The sequence below is a fragment of the Cydia fagiglandana genome, chromosome 23, assembly GCF_963556715.1.
Source record: "Cydia fagiglandana chromosome 23, ilCydFagi1.1, whole genome shotgun sequence".
NCBI classification, from domain to species: Eukaryota; Metazoa; Arthropoda; class Insecta; order Lepidoptera; family Tortricidae; genus Cydia; species Cydia fagiglandana.
In genome coordinates this window covers 3,801,570-3,812,211 of record NC_085954.1, presented here as the reverse complement: position 1 = coordinate 3,812,211, position 10,642 = coordinate 3,801,570, and the positions used below count along the sequence as shown (strand labels likewise).

The window sequence follows — 10,642 nt, the reverse complement described above, 5'->3', positions numbered from 1 at the left end:
TATTTCTATATCAAATTTCAACGAAAGTGGTTCAGCGGTTTAAGCGTGAAGAGGGATTTAAAAAAATATATTTTTTTTATTTTGGTTTTACCTCGGAATAGTGTCAATGTGATACTATAAATGAATTCAGCACCCCCGATTTATACGAAAATGATACCAAACATGGCCTAACAGCTTCACTGATGTAGATATCAAGATAAAATTAAAATCGCTAAATAAACTTTCAAGAGCGGGTATTTCAAAAACTATTCAAGATATCGAAAAACTTGACTGGATAAAACTTGTAACTAATTTTATCAGCTTTCGGTTTGTCTTAGTAGTCATGTCGCTAAGACGCAAAGTTTCCAAGATATCAATGAAAAACCGAAAAATTCGACCTTCTTACCCCCCTCTACCCCCCAGCACCGGGGCTACAGCCGGGGACTTTTGATATGTTCACCTCGTAACTAGTCCAAACAAAGTTACGGAGTCAAAAATTGTGTTCCTAGCATTTCCCTCTACAACGTTTTTTGAGCATTCATTTCCTGACCGGAGGGAAAGTACCTTGAGTATTGTAGATGGAATATTTTACTGAAATAATTTTTAAGAAAAAAAAAACCGACTTCCATGGGGTCCGATGAAAGATTATTGTAGATGGTACACTATGTAGAAAAGGAGGTAAAACCACCCACTTTTCTACTAGCATTTCGCTTCTGTATAATGGCTCCTCTACAGGATGGACCAACGCCGGCCACTCCAAGGGACGCAGCCATGCGGTAGAATGAGATAGCAATATCACTTGCTCCCTCTAACGCATAAATGCGTCCCTTGGAGTGGCCGGCGTTGGCCTATCGAGAAGAGGAGCCATGAGGGTCGTAGTTCTAGCCTAACCTAACCCACTCCTCAGATAGCAGTTCGGTTCTGTGCGGCTCGCAGTTCGAACCTAATCAAACCCACTTTTCAAGTAGCATTTCGTTTCTGTAAGGCTCGCAGTTCTAACCTAACCTAATCCTTGTTCGGTTCTGTGAGGATCGCAGTTCAAACCTAAACTAACCCACTTAATGGCGCATGCCGTGCGGTGTACGGGGGTTTAAGCGGGAGGGGCTAGTAAGATTGGCATCATCGTACTTTATACCTACATTAATTTTATGGTAGGTAATCATAGTTGTTTATTTAGTTAAGGTATCATAGTGGTTTTCTGGGTCAAGGTCCGGGTCCGAGTCCGGGTCCGAGTCCGGGTCCGAGTCCGGGTCCGTATCCGGGTCCGAGACCGGGTCCGAGTCCGGATCCGAGTCCGGGTCCGAGTCCGGTTCCGAGTCCGGGTCCGAATCCGGATCCGAGTCCAGGTCCGGGTCCGAACCGGATCCGGGTATGACTCCGAGTCCGGGTCCCAGTCCAAGTCAAAATCGAAATTCGTAATCACCAAACGTGTACCATGCGTCATTGAAGAGTTCTGTTCTGGTCATCATCAGCAGTTTCACTTCATCAAATGCGACAGTTTTTAATGTAAATGCTTGATTTTATGATGAAAATACAAAAAAATCTATACGTATGCCTTTAATATTTGAGGAGTTCCCTCGATTCCTTATGGATCCCATCATCAGAACTCGAGCTTGACAAAAATGTGGCTTAAAAACTTAACTTGCTTAACGAACATAACGAAAAGGAAAAATCGCCAAACGTGAACTATGCGTCGTTTAAGAGTTCTGTTCTGATCATCATCAGCAGTTCCACTTCATCAAATGCAACAGTTTTTAATGAAAATGCTTAAGTTTCTGATGTAAATACAAAAATCTCTATACGCATGCCTTTAAGATTTGAGGAGTTCCCTTGATTCCTCATGGATCCCATCATCAGAACTCGAGCTTGACAAAAATGTGGCTTAAAAACTTAACTTGCTTAACAAACATAACGACGAGGATAAATCGCCAACCGTGAACTATGCGTCGTTGAAGAGTTCTGTTCTGATCATCATCAGCAGTTCCACTTCATCAAATGTAACAGTTTTTAATGAAAATGCTTGATTTTCTGATGTAAATACAAAAATCTCTATACGCATGCCTTTAAGATTTGAGGAGTTCCCTTGATTCCTCATGGATCCCGTCATCAGAACTCGAGCTTGACAAAAATGTGGCTTAAAAACCTTACTTGCTTAACAAACAACCGTGAACTATGCGTCGTTGAAGAGTTCTGTTCTGATCATCATCAGCAGTTCCACTTCATCAAATGCAACAGTTTTTAATGAAAATGCTTGATTTTCTGGTGTGAATACAAAAATCTCTATACGCATGCCTTTAAGATTTGAGGAGTTCCCTTGATTCCTCATGGATCCCATCATCAGAACTCGAGCTTGACAAAAATGTGGCTTAGAAACTTAACTTGCTTAACAAACATAACGAAGAGGACAAATCGCCAACCGTGAACTATGCGTCGTTAAAGAGTTCCGTTCTGATCATCATCAGCAGTTCCACTTCATCAAATGTCACTATGCTTGATTTGTTGATAAAAACCCAAAAATCACTATATGTATGCCTTTAAGATTTGAGGAGTTCCCTCGATTCCTTATGGATCCCATCATCAGAACTGGGTTTTGACAAAAACGGGACCAATCTGTATGCATACAACATTCAATCAAAAAAGAATTTTCAAAATCGATCTAGTAATGACGGAGATATGGAGTAACAAACATAAAAAAAACTAAAAAAAAATAAAATAAAAAAAAACATACAACCGAATTGATAACCTCCTTCTTTGAGATTTGGAAGTCGGTTAATTAGACATTATTTTAATCGGTATGATAAAGCTACATGATAATTTTTTTCTCGTGTAGCGGGTTCGATTCCCGGTTCAACCGTGTAAATATTCAAAAATCTATGAATCCAGTTTAAATTGTTTTTAAAATTAAAATAATGTCTTCTTTCAGTAAAATGTTCCATCTACAATATTCAAGGTACTTTCCCTCCATGTGGCATAGCCGTGGGACGCCCTGTATATTAAGCCCGCCTGAATAATAAGCGGACACCTGAGGTAGACTGCAAAAACTACAAAAATCTAAACTTTATCTGCCTCTATCGCTAGAATGTGCAAGAGCTTCGTGTTAGACCTTCAGATGACAGTTAGATTGCCCAATTTGATATGATATTTCACTTTAAAACAGGGACCGTTACCGGTATAACTATAAGAATCAAAATAACAATATTTCTTCGATATATATGTCGGAGAATGGCTGAAATGTGCCATCTGTCGCCTTCAAGAGGCGTTTTATCATGCAAACCTTGACAAATAGAGCAAACTAGGGTGTTACGTACACTTGAGTGGCGTTCGACGCAGTTCCGCCAAGACGTCATAGAGTGCGCTGTTAAAACAATTGAAGTGCAGAACAATTGAAGTTATGCTGTCAATCAATCTTCAGAGGGGGAGAGGGAGCACGATGAGATCGAACGGGAGAAGCAGACGTCTGTAGCGGTTCTTGGGTCAAATCCACTGGTTTGCTTAAGATAAGAAACGTATCGCGTGCTGTGATTTGTAATGAGTCTTGTGCAGTAAAGATTGTGAGTTGAACAACGTATTTCATTGAAGGCCCTCGTTATCCACGATTGAAGGTTCTGATGTGCTGCAGATAGTATGATACGCCCACAATTCCCGACATAGAAGTAATTTAGTAATGACAAAATTATTGATCAGATTAGCTAAATTAAGTGCAAAAATATATAAATAACCAAGATACCGAAATTAAATACCGGTTAATTTGTATGAAAAATATACCGGTATTCGGTCCCTGCTTTAAATTTTGTTTTTAAAGAAAAAGTAGGTTAAAAAAAACCAGAAAGGTAATTGCTGCAACATCGCCTTTATTGGCATTTTATTTTCTTATTTAAATAAAATTTCTGTATCCGTGAGTACTTGAGCGCCGTCCGTTAACTAATTAATACTTGTTTAATTGCTGTCATCGTCGAAATCGTCTTGGTCGTTGCTTTTGCTGTATAGGGATTTCTGGAAGTAAAGAAAATACTTATTTTAATTTAACCAACTAATATGGCTCAGTGATCCAAAGAGGATCTTGGTCTCCGAAACGAGAGCACGCCACTTTTCCCGATCCTGCGCCATTTCCTGCCAATTGTCGGCATGAAGCTGACGCAGATACGCATCCACACTGTCTCCCCAGCGGTGTCTGGGCCGACCGGGCGGCTACCGGCTGGTCTTCCCAGGTACGCCCTCTTGGGCCCGATCCTCTCCCATTCTTAATAGGTAACTGAAGTTAACTATCACGGTTTTTACACATTATTGAGCAAGCGTTAGCGAATTGTTTGGGTGCAAACGTTTATTTTAAGATCTTTATAAATCAAATGTACCTATACTAGCAAAAAAATGGATCATTTTGTTATCTGAAAATAAAGGAATTTGTATTTATATTTGAAGGTCTCGGTTTCAGCTTGGGCAACAAATTTTCGTATATCCGGATCTTCTTCTCTGTAGGTTTTTTCTCAACCGATTGTCGTGAAATTTTGTGAGAAGCTTCGGTAGTTAGATTGGTAGCAAATTTTTCTGTCGTTTCGTTTTTTGGAAAATATTCAAAATGCCAGAAATTGGCATAAAGGATTTAAGTGCCAGTAGGATCTATGGCACTTGACCATAGGGAGTTCGCTGAGGTAATGACACAACGAAGTATTTTTCATTTTTTTGGGCTTATGAAGCTTATGATTAGCCACTAGTTATCATAGACAACAAAACTGTATGTGTATACCTAAACCATAAAATTTAACATACCTTATAGCTTCTAGACTTCCAAGCTTTGTATGGCTGAAACGCAAAGGTGTTTTATTAGGTTTCGGGCCACTTGCACCATCCCAGTAACCCGCGGTTAAGCGGTTAAAGCATTAACCTAGTGTCAAATTGTACTGGTAACCATGGTAACACCAGGTTTAACCGGTTAACCCCGGGTTGGTGGAATGGTGCAAGTGGGCCTTATTCTTTCTCAAGAATTGACGAGTCCCTTAACTTCAAACACGGGTAAATCTATCTGTCAGTTAATGCGATTTTGGTGAAGCCACTATGGGCTTACAAAATATAAACGAAATGGCGGAAAATATAATAAATAAAATAAAATATGGATCAATACGCGGTTCGAAAAGGACCAAAATGATAGATTGTCGTGAACTTTTAGAATTTGGAGGACACGGATGAACGGGTAAAGGAGCCCACTGATTAACAGTCCGCCGGACGGTATCGGCCTGTCAGTAGTTCGGAACTGTCAAAATTTTGTTCTAACTGACAGGCCGATACCGTCCCGCGGACTGTTAATCAGTGGGCCCCTTAAGTCACCTGCGAGTATAAATTTTGTTTAGCACCACACCGCAGTATCGGCTCCAGCTCCCGGATTCTCCGTGTCCTCCAAATTCTAAAATTCCACGACAATCTATCAGTGGCAATTGCGGCAGTTATTATTTTCTTATCGATCTATAAACTAAAATAAATGTTTATTCTAAATAGTTTTTTAGATATATTATTTTGAATCTCTTTGATCTCGTCTCGTCTTAATGACGAATAATATTGTTTAGATACCATCTAAACTAACTTTGTACCAATTTGAATAGAACAAAGTGAGGGGGTGTCATTATATAAGTACGGCATATTGTCATAAAAAAATGACATTGCTGCCGTGCAGAGTTATCTTGGTCGGACTCTATCTATGACATTAAAAATTATTTTCATTGAAATGTTAAACATACCGAGTAATCTGATTTGTAGGAGCTAAAGTAAGGCTGAAAAAAGTAATAAATAATCGGTTAGAACAAATCAAATTATATGTATGAAAATATTTTGATTTGTGTCTTTTAAGTAGTCACACTACCTACTATATATAAATTATAAACTAAAATAGATAGAGATAGACCAGAAAAAGTCTGCAGAGACTTTGAAAGCCCACGCATAGCAAGAGTTATTTTAAATGTCAAACTTCTATGAAATTATGACGTATAAGCTAAGGAGCTTATCCTATCCTTTCAGCTCAGTCTCTAGAAATGGTCCACCCTGTATAATATACAGGGCGTCCCAAGACTATGGGACATCAAGGGAAAAGAAAACCTTAAATATCTATATGATAAAGATCGGTATGATAAAGCTACAGGGTATTTTTTTTTCTCTTGTAGCGGGTTCGATTCCCGGTTCAACCAAGTAATTATTTAAAAAGTCTATGAATGCAGTTCAATTTTTTTTTAATTTAAAAATAATGTCTTCTTTCAGCAAAATATCCTATCTACGATATTTAAGGTACTTTCCCTTGATGTCCCATAGTCTTGGGACGCCCTGTATATCCTATGTCACGTTACCAGCTAAAATGAACTGCAGATATTGCCACTACTTATTAAAACATAATGAAAAAAGATTTTTTTTACATACTTGATGATATTCTGATGATGAGCTCTCATCAGACCTATCCGAGTCGAAGGGCTGAAATTAAAATAGGTATTGTTTATACTCTATATGTGACGTTATCTATGAAAAGCTCGGCTATAAATACAATAACTACTAATAATAAAATACGAAAAGGATGCTCCGATATAAATACAATGCCGCGCGACGCTGCGCGGCGTAAGCGCCATCGACAATAAGGTCCCTTTTCATAGATAATGCCCCATTTAAGTGCCGCCTACAACACGACCTAGCTACGCTAAGGCCTTAATCGGTTTTCCGGTATCGTCTTGGATCGTCCCATTCGTTTTTCGCCAAGTTCTTAAATTAGTCCTATTCTGCTTTCGTCACTCATTCTATATTGAAAGCCATCGACGATTGTGACGAATGTAGAATGGGTGACGAAAGCAGAATAGGACTAATTTAAGAACTTGACGAAAAACGAATGGGACGACCCAAGACGATATCGGTTTACCTATTACAGCTGTGAGACCAAGTTGAAGCGATTTTGAAAGCCCAGACTGTGCAAGTGTTATTTTAAACGTCAAACTTCTATGAAATTATGATGTTTAAATAACCCTTGAGCAGGCTGTGCCATCAAAATTATGATGTTTAAATAACCCTTGAGCAGGCTGTGCCATCAAAATTATGATGTTTAAATAACCCTTGAGCAGGCTGTGCCATCAAAATTATGATGTTTAAATAACCCTTGAGCAGGCTGTGCCATCAAAATTATGATGTTTAAATAACCCTTGAGCAGGCTGTGCCATCAAAATTATGATGTTTAAATAACCCTTGAGCAGGCTGTGCCATCAAAATTATGATGTTTAAATAACCCTTGAGCAGGCTGTGCCATCAAAATTATGATGTTTAAATAACCCTTGAGCAGGCTGTGCCATCAAAATTATGATGTTTAAATAACCCTTGAGCAGGCTGTGCCATCAAAATTATGATGTTTAAATAACCCTTGAGCAGGCTGTGCCCTCAAAATCGCTGCCAACTTAGCTTGGTCTAACTCTAGAAGTATTTTTCTCATAATCATTTTTCTTTTTTAATTTTATTTAATAATGCGATAGTAAATCAGGATATTTTAATACCTATGTAGATTTATTATTATGTATTTGTGTCTCCTTTCTGGATTTCACGGGCCTATAAATCCCGGTCTTTTGATAGGCTTGCGTGGGGATCCAGATCCAACACGTAGAGGCCCTTTGGAGAGCTTTAATGTCATTATTATTATTATTAAATGTAGATTTATTATTTGGCCTTTTATATATATTTAGTATAGATTTATTGGACCCGGGTATGTCCTTAAACTACGTCCAGGACCCGGGTATGTCCTTAAACCACGTCCAAGACCACCGGTGGACGGGCAACAGCGTCCCTCAAATTCGGTGTACTCGACTGCGATCGCCAACCCGCCTGCCAAGCGTGGGGATTATGGCATTCACCCCCCAAAAAAGGGGGAGGCCTATGTTCAGCAGTGGACGTCTTATGGCTGAGATGATGATGATGATAGATTTTTTTTTTCTATGCAATATAGATTTTTATGAGTACCTAAAAATAATTTGAAGTAGGTTGCTACTGACACATTATTTTATATTTTACCAGTTTATTCTTAGTTCTTAGTGTGTGCAATATAGTTTAAATAAATAAATAAATACTCACCTGGAACTTTGATTTAAACGAGCCTGAGCCGTAACTGCTGGGGACCTAAAATAGAATGACAAAGTAAAAAACGTATCCTGCTTAAATGTATGTATATCTAATAAAAAAAAACATGGTTAACCCATTAGCGGCCCATTTTACCCACTTGGGTACACCTGGGTTACGGCGTATGATTCGATTTTCTACTTAAACGGGGCCAGTGGCGGATTTCCCATAAGGCACAGTAGGCCCGGGCCTAGGGCGGCAAGATATTAGGGGCGGCAAATTGTGACAAAAAATTCGCTGATAATAACAAAAAATAACTCAAAATTAGACCAGGCAACAAATTCTCAAAAAAGTACCTATAGAGGGAAATGCTTGCAACACAATTTTTGACTTTGTACCTATTTTTATTTGAACTATCTAGGAGGTGAACATATCAAAAGTCCCCGGCCGTAGCCCTTGAGCCAGGGGAAGAGAGAGGTCTCCGAAACTGCCGGACCAATTAAGTTGAAATTTGGCACACATATGTAAGTTTGTGACCCAAAGATGGACGCGTAACGTAAATAATAGTACATTGTGCAACATGGGGCGTAAGTTGAATATTCCAAACGAGAGTAAGTTAAATCGCGACGGCTTGCCGGAGCGATTTATAGGCTCGAGTTTGCAATATTATTACGCCCCGAGATACACACAATGTTTTTCCTGACACTTGCGATACAATAAATAAGTTTAAAGACAAAAAACTGTTAATTATGGCACTAGAAACTTCATAACTCCCTAGGGAAAACGAATTTTCTATAACTCCCGCTGCGCCTACGTGCAATTCCACATTTACTGAGCGAGCGTGATGAAAATGAATTTTAAATATGGCCTCCATATTATGGGGGGTAAATGAGAAAATTTAAAAATAAAGTTTTTCAAACTATATCGTGTTACATATCAAATCAAAGAGCTCATTGTAAGAATCTCAGATTTCTTTAATAATCTTAGGATAAATAGTTTAGCAGTTATTCAAGAAAATAGTTTTTAATGTTTTTATAGGTACATGAAAGTCAATGTTAGGGGTCATCCATTAATTACGTCACACGAATTTCTAGATTTTTTGACCCCCCCCCTCCTTGTCGCACTTGGTCACATTTGGCAAACCCCTCCCCCCCCAGTGTGACGTCACATTTTTTCTACGAAATCGCCAAATCGAATTAAGTAAGTACCTAAGTATTACTAATATTTTATCAAAATATTTTTGACGATATAAATGTTAGTAATTTTATAACCTAAAACTGCTTAGGAAAGAAAATTAAACGAAAAAAAACGATTATCGTTTTAAAACCTTTAAATAAATAATTTAAATAAATTTTCGGTTACTGATGAAGTTAAAGTGACGTCACAAAGTTTGTGTCTCCCCTCTCCCCCATGTCACAATATGTCACATTTTCTTGACCCCCTCCCTCCCCCTAAACGTGATGTAATTAATGGATGACCCCTTATTGGTAAAACTGTCACTTAAAATGAATAAGTATTTGCTTATTTTTTTCATAAAACCTATGTTCCTATCCACTCAACCGTCCGGCCCGCGAGACTGTTTTCCTGTCAACCGTCCGGGTTTTTTTAGCGACGCACGCCCCGCGCAGCGCATTCACAATTTTCTACAAAAATTATAACTACACTGCCATCTAAATTTTTTTAGAGCTAACTATTTAGTTAGGCTATGTTGTCCAATCAAGAGAATTAATAAATAATGCCGCAATATTCCGTTAGATGGCTCTGAAATCAATTTTTTCTTCCACCCCTTTGGATAGTAAGGTTCCCGCGGACGGTCAAGAGCATATTTTTTTCGGATACTATGCTGTCGTCGGACGGTCAAGTGGCTATGATCATGTCACAAGGACGTATAGTTTCTAAGATATAATAAGCGAAAAACCGAAAAATGTGACCTTCAAACAAAAGCCCCCAACTTTTGATATGTTCACCTCCTAACGAGTCCAAAAAAGTTACTAAGTAAAAAATGTGTCGCAAGCATTTCCCTCTATAATATATCTTTCCGTTGCCTGATCTAAATGTAGTCAATATGATGGGTGCTGATGCTGAGAAATGGGCGGCTACAAGGCTTGGGGCCTAGGGCGGCAAAGACTGCAAATCCGCCACTGAACGGGGCCCACTAATTTTATTACCAGTTCGCCGGACGATATCAGCCTGTCAAACGCAAAATTTGACAGCTATGAACAACTGACAGGCCGATATCATCCGACGAACTGGGAATCTGTGGGCCTCTTAACAGCATTAGGAAAATGATGGGTTCCCAAAAGTTAACGGGTTAACGGATCAAATGTTATGTCAAAACGAACGTTACATTGTCATTGATTAACTGAATTCACTTAGGACTTACATTTCCGCTTGGCGTATAGACGAAATAATTCTGCAAAGTATAAACGACATGTTAGGTAAATTAAGATAACCTACAGCTTAAATTCCAGCTCAACCCAACGCGGTTGATCTGGAGCGAGGCAAGAGCGGTCGCTGAAGATAGGAAGGCGTGGCGCGAGCTTGTGAAGGCCCTTTGCAGCTCTGGGGTGCCTTAGGACAACAACAACAACAACAGCTT

General features: G+C 39.0%; 1 long non-coding RNA gene across 1 annotated transcript; it reads right to left on the bottom strand.

The window, feature by feature from the left end:
* Positions 1–6,379: 6,379 nt before the first annotated feature.
* LOC134675997 (uncharacterized) lies at positions 6,380–10,480 on the bottom strand. The gene is made up of 3 exons (XR_010099858.1): positions 10,427–10,480; positions 8,059–8,103; positions 6,380–6,429 (listed from the first exon to the last, which is right to left on the bottom strand). It is a non-coding gene; the product is annotated as an uncharacterized LOC134675997 (long non-coding RNA).
* Between the last annotated feature and the right edge of the window lie 162 nt (positions 10,481–10,642).